This window comes from Triticum urartu, chromosome 7A (assembly GCF_056163025.1).
Source record: "Triticum urartu cultivar PI428250 chromosome 7A, HENAU_Tu73, whole genome shotgun sequence".
NCBI classification, from domain to species: domain Eukaryota; kingdom Viridiplantae; phylum Streptophyta; class Magnoliopsida; order Poales; family Poaceae; genus Triticum; species Triticum urartu.
The window spans coordinates 37050194-37062657 of NC_141879.1; positions in this window are offsets into that span (position 1 = coordinate 37050194).

A 12464-nucleotide genomic window follows, 5' to 3' on the forward strand; every position below is an offset into this window, starting at 1 on the left:
CAAAGCCCTGCCCGGACACAACCCGATGAATGCCTAGGTTTAGCATATCCCTCTCATCTTTGATAATCATTTAGTGTGAATAACACATGTCATGATGGTTGTCACAACATTCCTCCTTGACACTTTTTGCATCATGAGGACATGCTTAAGTTTCCTGGTCTAGGGATTAGAAATTGACTTCACAAATGTTGACTTACACGGATATATGCTACCGACTAGATAATAGCCTTGGTCATACTGATGGCCATTCGCCATGAGGTTGCATGGTGAAGTACCACCTGCTAGCCTAGCAAACATATAAGACCTCTTCAAGACATTGATGAGCCAATCCAAAGTAGCAATCTGAAATCAAAAATCCTTCGAGGCAACCGCTTCGAAAATAATTGTTGGATCATGTCAATGCCGACGAATTGGCCGTGCCAATCCACAGGGATATTCTTCCACCTTAAGTGCACAAAGTCAGCACTGCCAAGCATTCAAGGCTAGCCTCTTACGGCATGAATTGCTAGAAGCATCATCATGTTCTTGGGATTGGATGCTTGCAGATATCGCTTTCTATATATCCTAACCACAACATGATCGAATAATTTATTTGTCATATCTATAGGAGTGCCATATGCAATCATCCCAAGTACCACGGATAGCTTCTGGAAACAAGAAAAACCCACCATACCGGCATCATTTATTTTTGCTGGAAAAGCAGTTCATTGGCTTTCATATCATCTGCAATTCGATGGAATAACTGTCCAGTCATGCAGAAGTGTCTGCGGAAAAGGTAGGCAAGGTTGGCCTATCTCTACTCCAAAGTTCTCGCATGCCGCGATTGCGAGAAAGAGAGTAGGCCGAACATGAGCTGCCCACAGGTTTGGTCTTCAGAGGGTTGGACCCAGATACAACGGTTGCATAGTGAAAAAATTACCCTCAGCTTAAACAAGAAGGTGACTAGCGGACCCAAAAATTCGGTGAAGCCAAAATTAATCAACGTTTCAACAAAACGTTGGCACTCATTATTGAATCCCTGCAAATTTTGAACAGTGAGGAATTTGAATGCCTACAGTATTTATTCAAATGGTCAAATTAAGGACTTTTTTCCATTTTGAGGCCAAGCTTGTGTATCCCTTGAAAATAGAATGTAAGTAAACAACGTAGAATGTACTATACCTATATATATTCACACAATCATTTGATGTCACTTGAAACTGCGCCAGTATTTCCCAAAGAGGAATGGATGATACAGTACAACTACCGTAGGTATTTCTCTCAGTTACGAAACCAAGGTATCAATCCAGTAAAAGAAACAAGCAACACTATGTAAACGGTACCTGCACACAAAGAAAAAATACTTGCAACCCGACGCATACGAGGGGTTGTCAATCCCTCTTCGGGTAACGGCACCAGAAATTGTCAAGTTGACGGGATAAAAATTATGGTAGATTGGATAAATAGATCTCGATAAAACACGAAATAAAATATGCAAATAAAAAGTGCAACAAGGTATTTTTGGGTTTTTGAAATAATAGATCTAAAAAATAAAAGAAAATAAAAATAGATCTCAAAAGCAAATAATAGATCAGAAAGCAAATATGATAAAAAAATAGACCAGGGGGCGTAGATTTCACTAGTGCCTTCTCTTAAGAAATAGCACATGGTGCATAAACAAATTATTGTTGGGCAATTGATAAAAAATCAAATAGTTATGACGATATCCAAGGCAATGATTAATATATATGCATCACGTCCAAGATTAGTAGACTGACTCCTGCCTGCATCTACTACTATTACTCCACACATCGACCGCTATCCAGCATGCATCTAGTGTATTAAGTTCATAGAGAAACGGAGTGATGCAATAAGAACGATGACATGGTGTAGACTAGATCTATTCATGTAGGAATAGTCCCCATCTTGTTATCCTTAATAGCAATGATACATGCGTGTCTTGCTGCCCCCATCTTGTATTGAAAATCAAGAGAGAGAGAGAGAGAGAGGAAGCTATCTAGCTACTGCCTACGGACACATAGGTCTATGATGGACTACTCATGCATCATCGGAGAGGCACCAATGATGATGATGAACCCCTCCATGATGGTGTTCAGATTGGATCTCATGGTTCTGGAACTTGCGGCGGCTGGAATTGTGTTTTGTCGACTCCCCTAGGGGTTCTGGAATATTTGGGGATTTATAGGGCGAAGAGGCGGTGCGGGAGGTCACCGAGGGGGAAACAACCCCCTTGGGCATGCCTGGGCCTCCTGGCGCACCCTGGTTGGTTGTGCCCACCTCGGGCCTCCCCTCTCGTACTTCTTTGGCCCACTGGGTGTCTTCTGGTCCAAAAAAATCTCCAAAAAGTTTCGCTGTGTTTGGACTCCGTTTGGTACTGATATTCAGTGAAGTAAAAAACAAGCAAAAAACAACAGCTGGCACTGGGCACTATGTCAATAGGTTAATCCCAAAAATGGTATAAAGTTGCTATAAAATGATTGTAAAACATTCAAGAATGATAATATAATAGCATGGAACAATAAAAAAATTATAGATATGTTGGAGACGTATCAACATATCCAAGCTTAATTTCTACTCGTCCTTGAGTAGGTAAATGATAAAAACAAAAATTTTGATGTGGAATGCTGCCTAACATGTTCATCACATATTCTTTTCTTTTGTGGCATGGACATTTGGACCTTTATACGGTTCAAAGCAATAGTCTAGTTTTGACAAGAAGATTTCAATACTTGAGCATATCAATAAGCAACCATGTCTTTCAAAATATCAACACTAAAGAAAGTTATCCCTAGCCCATCATGGTCCATCATTGATCCATTCATGAAACACACTCGCATATTAGCTACATTAAATTCTCAAGTATGATCATAGTGCTCCCTAGATGGTGCTTTATAAGAGAAGATGGAGACTCAGATAAAATAAAAATTGCATAAAGTAAATAGAAAGGCCCTTTGAAGACGGAAGTAGGGATTTGTAGAGGTGCTAGAGCTCAAACCTTCAATTGAGAGATAATTTTTTTTGAGAAGCATACTTTTCCCGTCAACAAAAATGACCGAGTCATTCTCAACACTTTCCATGCTAGATATATGATAGGCGGTTCCCAAACAGAAAATAAAGTTCATTCCTTTTTCAATCATTGTTTCACAATCCATGGCTAGCCGTATCAACGGGTGCCTTCCATACCAACACTTTCTAAGGATTTATTATTTGACAACATAAAGTAAATTTCTTTTTCATTTCGGGACTGGGCATCCCTATTACCACTGCACACTATAGGAATCAGGCAGTTTGCCGTCTAGCAAGTACAGACGGCAAAGGCTGAATTACAGATGGCAAAGAATTTGCCGTCAGCTGGCTGATGGCAAAGAGTGTCAGCAAAGCCAAAGAGGCAAAGAATACTTTGCCGTCAGCTAGAGAGTGTCGGCAAAGCCGAAGCGGCAAATAATACTTTGTCGTCAGCTTTTCATCGGACAGACGACAAAGAAGTTGCCTTCAGCCAAACTATGGATTTGTCGTCTTCCCTCGAACCCACAGACGACAAACAAAAGTATTTTTGCCATCAGTAAAACTACCTCTTTGCTATCTGCCCTCGAGCCCATAGACAACAAACGTTTTTATATTATAAAAACATGGTTGTTTGTTTGTGTCTGTCTGTTCCGCTTTCATGCCCTGTACATGTCCGTCAGTTCATCGTTACTGTCATGTTTGGTGGTCGTGTCCACAGCAGCCGCCCTGCCCGCAGCACCAGTCAGAGGGAGGAGACACTGGCCGCCTCCTATGTCGGCCCGCAGTGGCCTCTAGCGCCGGCCAGCATCGGCTGTGCCCAGCTCTGCACGCGCGCCGCTCGCCCGTGGCCTGCTCGCACCGCCCGCCCGCACATTGCTCGAAGAGGCCTCCCGTGCAGGCCGCCCTGCCGACACCGGCCCACAGCGGCATGCTTGCTCGCGCCGCACGCCCATCGCTTGCGCCGCTCGCCTGCACCCTGCCAGAGCCTCCCGCGCGCCGCTCCAGCGCCGGACCTTGTGTCACGTTGCAACGGGAGAAGAAGGGACCAACGAAGGTGGAGCCGAGGAAGGGGGATGCCGGAGGTTTGCGGCGGTGGTGGAGGGTTCACTGAATGGAGGAGCCGCGACTGGTGCCACCGGTGAGTGGATTTGGACACGAGCGAGGTGGTGGGGGTGGGATATGTGCGCATCAGAGAGAGAGAGAGAGGGGTACAAGAGAGAGATGGTGCCAAAGGATAAGGGAGAGAGAGAGATCGTTAGAGGGAGAGAACAACATGGTGGGGTCGGGCTAGGGAGAGATCAGCGAGAGGCAGAGTGGTGGGTGATGTCTACTATGCAACTTTATTCTTGTATACACGTGTTGGGCCTCCAAGCGCAGAGTTTTATACGACAGTAGCAATTTTCCCTCAAGTGGATGACCTAAGGTTTATCAATCCGTGGGAGGCGTAGGATGAAGATGGTCTCTCTCAAACAACACTACAACCAAATAATAAAAAGTCTCTTGTGTCCCCAACACACCAAATACAATGGTAATTTGTATAGGTGCACTAGTTCGGCAAAGAGATGGTGATACAAGTGTAATATCGATAGTAGATATTGATTTTTGTAATAAGAACAATAAAAAACAGCAAGGTAGCAATTGATAAAACGGAGCGCAAACGATATTGCAATGCTTGAAAATGAGGCCTAGGGTCCATACTTTCATTAGTGCAATCTCTCAACAATGCTAATATAGATGGATCATATAACCATCCCTCAACGCACAACGAATAATCACTCCAAAGTTCCTATCTAGCATAGAACATGCGAAGAAATCGTTTGTAGGGTACGAAACCACCTCGAAGCTATTCTTTCCAATCGATCTATCCAAGAGTTCGTACTAAAATAACACCAAATAATTTCAGATTCATAATACTCAATCCAACACAATGAACCTCAAAGAGTGCCCCAAGATTTCTACCGGAGAAACAAAAGACGAGAACGTGCATCAACCCCTATGCATAGATTACCCCAATGTCACCGCGGGAATCCGCAAGTTGAGTGCCAAAACTCATATCAAGTGAATCAATATGATACCCCATTGTCACCACGAGTATTCATATGCAAGACATATACCAAGTGCTCTCAAATCCATAAAAGTATTCAATCCGATAACAATGAAATCTCAAAGGGAAAAACTCAATCCATCACAACAAGATAGAGAGGGAAAAACACCATATGATTCGAATATATTAACAAAGCCCGCGATACATCAAGATCGTGACATCTCAAGAACACGAGAGAGAGAGAGAGAAAGAGAGAGAGAGAGAGATTAAACAAATAGCTACTGGTACAAACCCTCAGCTCCGAGGGTGGACTACTCCCTCCTCATCATGGTGGCTGCCGGGATGATGAAGATGGCCACTAGTGATGATTCCCCCTTCGGCAGGGTGCCGGAACAGGGTCTAGATTGGTTTCTCGTGGCTACAGAGGCTTGCGGCGGTGGAACTTCTGATCTAGGGTTACCCCTGAGGGTTTTGGAATATTCAGAAATTTATAGGGCGAAGAGGGGGTGCAGGAGGCCACCGAGGTGGGCACAACCCACCTGGGCGCGCCTGGGCGTCTGGGCCCCCAGGCGCACCCTGGTGGGTTGTGCCCCCTCAGGGCACCCCCAGGTGCTGCTCTGGCCCGTTGGATGTCTTCTGGTCCATAAAAAATCCACAAAAAGTTTCGGAGTGTTTGGACTCCGTTTGATATTGATTTCATGCGATGTAAAAAAACAAGCAAAAAACAACAACTGACACTTGGCACTGGCTCAATAGGTTAGTCCCAAAAATGATATAAAGTTGCTATAAAATGATTGTAAAACATCCAAGAACTATAATATAACAGCATGAATACTTCATAAATTATAGATACGTTGGAAATGTATCATCATCCCCAAGCTTAATTCCTACTCACCCTCGAGTAGGTCACTACTAGGAAAAAGCTTATAGATAGAAGTTTACCAGTAGCGTTTGTTTATAACCCCACGCTACTACTAGTTAGTAGTAGCGCTGGCTATAAAGAGCGCTATTGGTATCAGTTAGCAGCAGCGCTTGTTACATAGCCCCACGCTACTGCTAATTGTAATACACCACACCCCCCGGTCAAAAAATAGCCGCAGCGCCTGTCGTCCAACCTGCGCTACAACTAGTGGGCCTAGCAGTAGCGCTGGCCCATTTCCCGCGCTGCTGTTAAGCCCACTACCCCTCCCACGCCCCCGGCTCGGCCGGCCTCATCTCACTCTCACTCACACTCCCACACTCCTCCGGCCCTCTCGATCCCCCGCGCGCCACCGTCGACCCCCGCACTAGCTGCCGTCCCCCGCGCCGGCCCTCCTCCGTGCGTCGGTCGCCCTCGCCCGCGCCAGCCCTCCTCCCCACCGGCCGCCCAGCTCCCCCGCGTCGGCCTCCCTCCTCCACCCGCCGCCCCGGCCCCCGTGCCGGCTCTCCTCCCGCGCCGGCCCTCCTCCACCGAGAGGTACTCCTCCCTCCTTCCTCCTCCTCCCTCCCTCCCTAGTTATAGTTATTAGAGTAGTTATTTTGAATTCTGTAGTTGAAAAAATGTAGGTTATTAGAATAATTTGGGTTATGCATGATCGAACCCTTGCTTGGACAGATTAGGTATCAACCCTAGTTAATTCATATGAACCCTAGGTTTTTAAATTTAGCTAGGTTTTAAAGTTAGGACAGAAATTTAGCTAGGTTTTTAATTAGGTGTACTTAATAGAATTTAGGTGTTTTTAGTGTATTTAAAAGAGTTTTAGGTGTTTTAGTTGTTTTAGGTGTAGTTAACAGAATTTTAGGTGTTTTAGTTGTTTTAGGTTTAGTTAACAGAATTCTAGGTATTTTTTTAGTTAAAGCAATTGTTGTTATTTTTTTAGTTAAAGCAATTTTTCCTATTATATGCAAATTTGCAGTGGACATGTCATATTTTGAACATGTCACATTTTGGACATGTCATATTTTTCCGAGTGGCCTATGTTTTACCAGAAATGTCAATTCGTTTACGTTCTGGCAAATTTCAGGCGCTCGATATGTCTTGTTTTTAGCAAAGGTCATGCCAAATTTTGCTAAGTGTTTATTAATTTTGTTTTCATAATTAAGCATTTTGTTCTCGACGTCGACGATGCCTATCCCGCATCCTCGTCGTCGACTCGGCGGAGGACTCCTGGTTGAGCCGAGGGGCCATGTCCGGGACTGGGCTCCGCCGGGCTGGTACTGGGTTGTGCTACCTTCTGGTGAGCGCAACTTAGTGAGGAGCCAGCCCGTCGTCGACCCGGAGCTTCTTTGGTGGCGGTCACGTGGACCTGCATCGGTGGAGAGGCTTGAGTCCCCCGTGTAGGTGGTACAGCACCGTGTCACGGAGGAGAACGCGCACGTCCAGCACTACTTGGTTCTCCAATACCTGGCAGATTCTTTGGGGATCTCACCGGAGCTATGATCCGGTGATGGTTCCTTCTCTTTGGGTGTCCACCACGGCCCACTGAACCTAGAGGATCTATTATTCGAGATGTATTAGTGATATTATATGATGATCTTTGCTACAAACTACTATATATGTATTCGATGATGGATTATTAATTACCTATTAGTTATTTGCTTATTGAATGCAAAAGATGAGCGCGGTTTGTGCTACAAACTACTATATATGTATTCATGATGGATTATATGATGATCTTTGCTACAAACTACTACAAACTACAAATTTTAGGTGTTTTAGTTGTTATATGATGATCTTTGCTACAAACTACTATATATGTATTCGATGATGGATTATTAATTACCTATTAGGAAATGTCTGACGACGAAAGGGAATTCGCTATGTGCGAGTACTGCGAAGATGAGCGCGGTCTGTGTGACAGGCCTCACTTGGTAGAAGGTCGGCGCTTCAGCATCAAGCTCCAAGAGACCTTCGATGTTGAAACGGTACGCAACGACGACAAGTGTTTTTTGTTATTTTTTGCATGACTTCTCTGCTTCTTCAACGTGTAATTTCCGTCTTTTACAATTCGACTAGCTTATCCCATGCCATGCAAGACGCTATGTCTTGGAGAAGATGGGTTTTGAAGATCATGAAAGAATGGAGACAAAGATAATTCAACTAAGGACCCATCATGTTTATGATTTTGCTATAAATCTATACAGTTCTATGAACTCATCCAATTTTGGTTGCCTGAATTGGGAAGCCCTTTGCAAGGCGTATGATTTTCATGAGGGTATGCTTCTCACCTTCGATCTTGGTGATCCCGACATCGACGAAAATGATATGACCATTTGGGTCCTTGTTGACACGCTTCCAGTTCTACCGCTGTGTGAGTTTCTTAAACATATTTACTAAGTAATTTATATTTTTTATTTCAAAATATTTGACAGTTTATTTCCATTGACAGCTTATTTTCATTCTTCAAAAAATGTACGGAAAATGGTAGACAGAACCTACTACTACAATGATGAAGCACAATTAACTTATAAGGAGCAAGATGGTCTTATCGCATTTTTTTACTGATATTGAGAATTACAATAGCTATTATCAAACTCCTCCACATTATGGTCAATACGTGCCACTAGTGAACGTGTTGAACTACGGTAACATCAATGGAGATATCATGGTAAGATTTTCTACTATTACGACATCCGTGCATCTTTTGCATAAATTCTTCTAAAGCTAAACAATATTGCTAACTACAAAGTTATTACTATGTATTGAAGAGAAAATCCCGATGGGTTGTGTGCCTCATCTGATGTTGACGAGAGGTCGCGTTAATGTTATGAGCTTACGGCCACCACGGCCAGGTCAGCCGCAGTATCCACATCACTCATGTCCATACCGGATTTCTAAAAGTGAGGAAGCCATGGTAATAGATGATTTCAAAAAATGTTTGAACCATCGTAGAGAGCTACATGGAAGCAACATTGTGCGTAGGCCAAGACTTGGAGACAGGATGATCTCCGTTCTTTATTATGGAGAGTCAATTTTCCTTAATGAAGCGTCAATGCCTATCTTGTTTTATGATATTTTACCTAAGAGAGGGTAGAGTAGGTCCTATGAGAGGAGTAGGTCGTAGCTAGAATGTGTTATTATGTGCTACAATGTGTTAGAGTTGATGATGATGAGGAGGAGTTGTGATTATGACTAGTGACCAACTTGTTATATGATGTCTCATTGACTAACATTGTTTGATGGTGATGACAAGTGGTAATGAATATGCTATTTAAACAGACTAGTTCATGATGAGTTGTCATTGTATACAAGATATATCTGTTTAAACATGTACATTACCAAAATGCTAAAAAACATAAATGTTAGCAGTAGCGCGGGCCTGAAAACGCGCTACTAGTACTTGAACTTACCAGTAGCGCTGGCCTAAAAACGCGCTACTGCTACAAAATAGCTGTAGCGCCGTAGCAGTAGCGCTGGTGCCCGCGCTACTGGTAGCTCAAAAACCAGCGCTACTGTTAAGCATTTTCCTAGTAGTGGGTAAATGATAAAAGAAATAATTCATGAAGTGTGAATGCTAGAAAAGTGCACAAGTTTGATCAATGACAATTTCAATCACTTTTCCTAGCATCATAACAACAATTCTTTCTTATAAAACTTCTCATGTTAAAGTAGCAACCAATTCACATGTTAAGGTTCGAACAATGAATTCTCTTGAAAATCAACAACCTATGTTATCCGTCACCAAGCAATTGTAATTCAACTTATTCAACAGAGTTTTAGTAAGAGCTCTGATGACCCACAAGTATAGGGGATCTATCGTAGTCCTTTCGATAAGTAAGAGTGTCGAAGCCAACGAGGAGCAGAAGGAAATGACAAGCAGTTTTCAGTAAGGTATTCTCTGCAAGCACTGAAATTATCGGTAACAGATAGTTTTGTGATAAGGTAATTCATAATGGGTAACAAGTAACAAAAGTAAACAAGGTGCAACAAGGTGGCCCAATCCTTTTTGTAGCAAAGGACAAGCTTGGACTAACTCTTATATAAAGGAAAGCGCTCCCGAGGACACATGGGAATTATTGTCAAGCTAGTTTTCATCATGCTCATATGATTCGCGTTTGTTACTTTGATAATTTGATATGTGGGTGGACCGGTGCTTGGGTACTGCCCTTCCTTGGACAAGCATCCGCAACTACGAAAGAAGAATTAAGGTAAACCTAACCATAGCATGGAACATATGGATCCAAATCAGCCCCTTACGAAGCAATGCATAAAGTAGGGTTTAAGCTTCTGTCACTCTAGCAACCCATCATCTACTTATTACTTCCCAATGCCTTCCCCTAGGCCCAAACAATGGTGAAGTTTCACGTAGTCGACGTTCACATAACACCACTAGAGGAAAGACAACATACATCTCATCAAAATATCGAACGAATACCAAACTCACATGACTACTTATAACAAGACTTCTCCCATGTCCTTAGGAACAAACGTAACAACTCACAAATCATATTCATGTTCATAATCAGAGGGCTATTAATGTGCATAAAGTATCTGAACATATAATCTTCCACCGAATAAACCAACTAGCATCAACTACAAGGAGTAATCAACACTACTAGCAACCCACATGTACCAATCTGAGGTTTTGAGACAAAGATCGGATACAAGAGATGAACTAGGTTTTGAGAGGAGATGGTTCTGGTGAAGATGTTGATGGAGATTGACCCCCTCCCGATAAGAGGATCGATGGTGATGATGATGGTGACGATTTCCCCCTCCCGGAGGGATGTTTCCCTGGCAGAACACCTCCACCAGAGCCCTAGATTGGTTCCGCCAAGGTTCCGCCTCGAGACGGCGGCGCTTAGTCCCGAAAAGTTTCTTATGATTTTTTCTAGGGCAAAATACACCTTATACCAGAAGATGGGCATCGGGGGCTTCCAGGTGGCCCACAAGGCAGGGGGCGCGCCCAGGGGGTAGGGCGCGCCCTCCACCCTCGTGGACAGTGGGTGGCCCCCTCTGGTGCTTTGTTCGCCCAATATTTTTAATATATTGCAAAACTAACTTTCATGGAGTTTCAGGACTTTTGGAGCTGTGCATGACAGGTCTCTAATATTTGCTCCTTTTCCAACCCAGAATTCCAGCCGCCGACATTCTCCCTCTTCATGTAAACTTGTAAAATAAGAGAGAAAGGGCATAAGTATTGTGACATAATGTGTAATAACATCCCATAATGCAATAAATATTGATATAAAAGCATGATGCAAAATGGGCGTATCAACTCCCCCAAGCTTAGACCTCGCTTGTCCTCAAGCAGAAGCCGATATCGAAAAATATGGCCACATGTTTAGAGATAGAGGTGTCGATAAAATAAATACGGACATGATGGCATCATGATCATTCTTAGAATAGCAACATATATATATATTGTCATATGATTTCTTATGCTGAAGTAACAATCCATTCACAATGTAAACTATGAATCAGAAACTTCATTGAAAAACTAGCAAACCATAATCTCAGTCACTGAAGCAATTGCAATTTATCATAACATCGGAAAGATTCAATATAAGAGCTTTTCAGCAAGTCCACATACTCAACTATCATTTAGTCTTTCACAATTGCTAACACTCACGCAATACTTATGGGTATGAAGTTTTAATCGAACATAGAGAAAGATAGGGGCTTATAGTTTTGCCTCCCAACCTTTTACCTCAAGGGTAACGTCAACAATAATGCTTTATGAAAACCCACATCCAATTATATATATATATATATATATATATATATATGGATCTTTCCAACACATAGTGCTTGCCAAAGGATAAAGTGTAAAAATAAAAGGTGAAGATCACCATGACTCTTGTATAAGGTATAAGACAAAAATAAAAGATAGGCCCTTCGCAGAGGGAAGCAGAGGTTCTCATGTGCTTTTATGGTTGGATGCACAAAATCTTAATGCAAAAGAATGTCACTTTATATTGCCACTTGTGATAGGGACCTTTATTATGCAGTCCGTCGCTTTTATTTCTTCCATATCACAAGCTCGTATAAAGATTATTTTCTCCACACTAATAGATCATACATATTTAGAGAGCAATTTTTATTGCTTGCAACAATGACAACTTACTTGAAGGATCTTATTCAATCCATAGGTAGATATGGTGGGCTCTCATGGCAAAACTGGGTTTAAGGATATTTGGAAGCACAAGTAGTATCTCTGCTTGGTGCAAAGAATTTGGCTAGAATGAGGGGGAAAGGCAAGCTCAACATGTTGGATGATCCATGACAATATAATTTATTTCAGATATAAGAAAACATAACCCATTACATTGTCTTCCTTTTCCAACATCAACTTTTTAGCATGTCATATTTTAATGAGTGCTCACAATCATAAAATATGTCCAAGATAGTATATTTTATATGTGAAAACCTCTCTTTCTGTATTACTTCCTATTAATTGCAATGATGATCAAAACTATGTTTGTCAACTCTCAA